Raw genomic sequence first — 3984 nt, forward strand, 5'->3', positions numbered from 1 at the left:
TATATTTTTTAATTTCTTTTCTTAATTTAATTCATAAATAGGATTTTTTTTTTTACTTCAGCACTTATCATTTGTATATACTTAAACAAAATTTTCTTTTAATGCAAAAGAAAGTTCCATTATGATACACTAAATTTTTTAGATGGGCATGTGAGACTCATACTTAATTCAAGGACACATCATAATTGACGGCTAAAATTCAAGAAATCACAAGTGCAAAATTTATCAAAATTTTACCCTTGAATCAATTTATGGATTTTTTTTTTTGTGCTCAATGGGAGAGAGGGAGCGTGCTTCTATTCAAAAGTGTAAAAGATAAAAACCTTTGAAAAGATGGGAACAACGTATGTTATTGTAACGAAGGTGGCACAAAGGGAAGAACATGAGTTTTTCGGAGAAATTTTGGGTTGCATACTTGCATGGTGGTTGATATGGGAAATATGAAATCGTCATATCTAGGAGTTAAAATATGTATTTTTCATGCTAAGGGTGAATGGATTCATAGCTAATGTTTCAGTGATTCCAACGTGGGATGCAGAGGTAAAAAAAGAACTATGTAGATAGGGAAGTGGAATCTCCTTGTCTAAGCTCAAGTGAGAAGCTGGGAGGATGAGACTCGCAGATGACTTGAATAAGATTTTATCTCATGTGATTCAGATGCAAAAAATGTAAATGTGGAATAGATGAATGGATGGTAGACAAAGATGATGAAGAAAGGCTGGAAAAGCAATACTATGACAAATGACTAGAAGGAGAACAACATTAAGATGTGATGGATAAGGTATCTTCATCGGGTGGTGATTTTATGGAAATTGATGAGGAGTTAATTAATTCTTCTTTTATATAAATGAAATAGAGGTCAAGTATGGCACCCATCAAGAGGTAGATTCATATGGTGATTTCATGGACAATGATAACTAGTTGGCATATTCATCTTCTATAAGTGAATTGAAAGATTAATATGCAACACATGATACATATATTTGCTATGATGATTTTACAAACCAAATGAAATGGACAGCGCAACCTTTATTAGTTTGTTGATTGAGAGTTTAAATTTTCCATCAAAAGATTTTAGAATTAAGATTTTATATAAATTGCTAAAGTCCCCTCCCCCAAAAAATAAAAACTAATATTACACTCTTTTAATTGTATATTTTGTCTAATTTTTATTATTTTTTCTTGTAATTTATTGTTTTCTCTTTCTCTATTTTTAGAAAAATGTCATATTTTATTTGCAACTATGCAAAAAAAAAAAATTTCTTTTTTTTTAAAAAAATTTCATTTTTTTTTTGAAAAAAAAAAAAAAAAAAAAAAAAAAAAAATCGGTAAAACAGGCTAAATTTTAGATGTGACATTAAATGAATTTTATAAAACAGGCTAAGTACAATTAGTTAAGAAAGTTTAGATTTGTGCAATCATTTGGGACAATTTTCTTACTATTTTTAAAACAAATTTTTAGTACAAAAAATTCTAATTCAAGAAATATTTTACTAAAAAATTACTTTAAAAATCAGTAAAAAAATGGGTCTCAAACCAAGCCGAAGCATTTTCTTTATTGAATTAACTTTGATGTAATATACTCTCAACAAAATGGCTAAATGATTAAGACTTCCTATATATTTTGAAAGTAAGATAAATTTATCAAATTTTAACAAGAGAAATATACCTGTCAAATAACTTCAACCAATTTTGTCTTCTCCTGTGAGCTTCCTCATGAGTTTCATGCTTCATCAAACAGAGTTCTTGTATGTCTTTCTGTAGGACGCCGACGCCGATGATGACGACGGGGACGAATTGCCGAAAAAAAAGACAGAGAAACTGTTGATTTGAGCAATGTAAGAACCATTTCCGATCGACTAGCTAAAGATGTGGAGCAGCGTGGTTGTTACCTCTGAATGCTCGCCGGTGGAAAGCTCTGTATCAAGAAGATTAATTATAGGCATCGATTGATTCGCTGTTGAAGCGCCCAGTTTCAGGGAAGGATTGCAATCGATGATCGGAAACCTTCTGTAAATGTGAATTCTCGCCTGATCTCATGATGGAATCTGGATCAAGAAAAAGGAGCGGAAGGGAGTAAAAGAGCCTCGGCTGGGCGTCGAGCTTACTCTTATCCATCAGAGTCTCCAAAAGAATCGAATCCAGAACGTCAGAAACGTTGCTAATAAGCTCTCTGCTTAGGAAAATATAGAGGAAAAAGAAGATTTTTGTCAGAAGAAAAAAAAAACTGAGAAAGCAGTTCCCCATTCCCGATTTATAGAGGAAAAAAAAAAGTATTCTTCTTGCATAAGTAAAATGATTGTAACGAACAATCCTTTTGTAACGACGTGGACCAATAGGGATAAATTTTGTTATAGGTTTGTTTTAGAGTGAGAAATTTACTGGATGAGTTGTTAAAGAAAAAGAGTGAGGGTTTCTTGGTTCTAATTTAAAAAATATAAGGCGGCTTATCATGATTTATTGATTTAGAGTTTTTATTATTAATTAAGAGATATTTTGAATTTTGTGTATCAAATGAGTGTATGAGTTTGAAGGTCTTTATATATATATTCGCAGCGGTAGAGAAATATAACGTTTAACGTCTTAGCGTTGTACGAAAATCCGGCACGCAATCATATAAGAGAGAGTGTGCGTCACTCATTAGAGACAAAGATTTTTACGTGGAAAACCACTAAAAAGGGAGAAAAATCACGGGGTCTGGCTCAGTATGAATGAATCCACTAGTATTGTAGTTGATTACAAATGAGGTCCTTCCTCAGGGGAAGGCCTTAGCTTGATGTACATCTTATAGAGTACATTACATGGTGAGAATACAAAGTATCACTGTTGATGTGTTTGTTTGGTCTGAATGACTATAGTCGGTGTACGATGTAAGTTGGAAAGACCGTAGTCGGTGGGCGATGAAGGTCGGAAGTCGGCGGGCGATGGAGGTCGGAAGGACCATAGTCGGTGGGCGACATAAGTTTGAAGGACTGTAGTCGGCAGGTGACGGAGGTCGGAAGAACTGTAGTCGGCAGACGACGTAAGTTTGAAGGTCAGTAGTCGGCGGGCGACGGAGGTCGAAAGGACTGTTGTCTAACGACGGAGGTCAGAAGGAAGGCGTCAAGTAGATGTCCATCCATGGACAGAAATCCAATATCGGATAGATTGTCCAGCAAAAATCTGACAACAGGCAAAAGTCCGACGTCAGGTAGAAATTTGACGACGAGTGGAGGTCCGTCGTCAGGTAGAAGCCCGACATCAGTTGGTGGCTGGGGAGAACTCCGACATTATATAGTATTCGAGCAAAATTCCAGAGTCACTTGGAGATCGGGTGGAACTCCGGCATCACTTGGAGGTCGAGCGGAATTCCGGCATCACTTGGAGGTCGAGCGGAATTCCGGCATCAGATGAAATGATGCAATCTATTTCGCAAGAAGAGACTTTGATCAAGAAATTTTAGGTAACAGATGAACTTGCGCATGAAAGCTTTTGATGCACAAATTTACATAAAAATTTTAATAAATTACTATTGATTTTTTTGCACGTGTATCCAAACATGATGATAAACATAATGTGACCAACATAATCATATTCTACAGAATCATGATCAATCTCATACTTTTGATCATTTTCTCTGACTTGATATTATTTAAACCACATATAATGAGCTAAAAAGTGTAGTAGGTTATCCAAAGCCTATAACTAAATTCAAAATACGGTAAATGAGCAATATGCATGTCAACGATCAATTTATAATAATAACGATCATATGATCAAGAATCAGTACAAAAATAATAAAACCTACATATAGTAGTAGCAGAGTCAATAAACAGTAAAATAGTATGGCACGAGAATTAGTAAAACAGTATAGTGTGAAAATCAGGATATGTGTCAAAACCAAAAAGAAGTCGTCATATTAGTATTATCAATTAGTAATAATCTATACTGTAAACAAATTGTATAGATAGGTAAAACCAAAACATCGGTAAAGACTATCGTAAA

The 3984-nt window shown here is 34.3% G+C and overlaps 1 long non-coding RNA gene across 1 annotated transcript; it reads right to left on the bottom strand.

Moving 5' to 3' along the window:
• Positions 1 to 1528: 1528 nt before the first annotated feature.
• Positions 1529 to 3379, bottom strand: LOC114581133. Its single transcript, XR_003702964.1, has 2 exons — positions 1893 to 3379; positions 1529 to 1821 (listed from the first exon to the last, which is right to left on the bottom strand). It is a non-coding gene; the product is annotated as an uncharacterized LOC114581133 (long non-coding RNA).
• Between the last annotated feature and the right edge of the window lie 605 nt (positions 3380 to 3984).

Source organism: Dendrobium catenatum, unplaced genomic scaffold, assembly GCF_001605985.2.
Source record: "Dendrobium catenatum unplaced genomic scaffold, ASM160598v2 fragScaff_scaffold_1557, whole genome shotgun sequence".
In the NCBI taxonomy this organism is placed as follows: Eukaryota; Viridiplantae; Streptophyta; class Magnoliopsida; order Asparagales; family Orchidaceae; genus Dendrobium; species Dendrobium catenatum.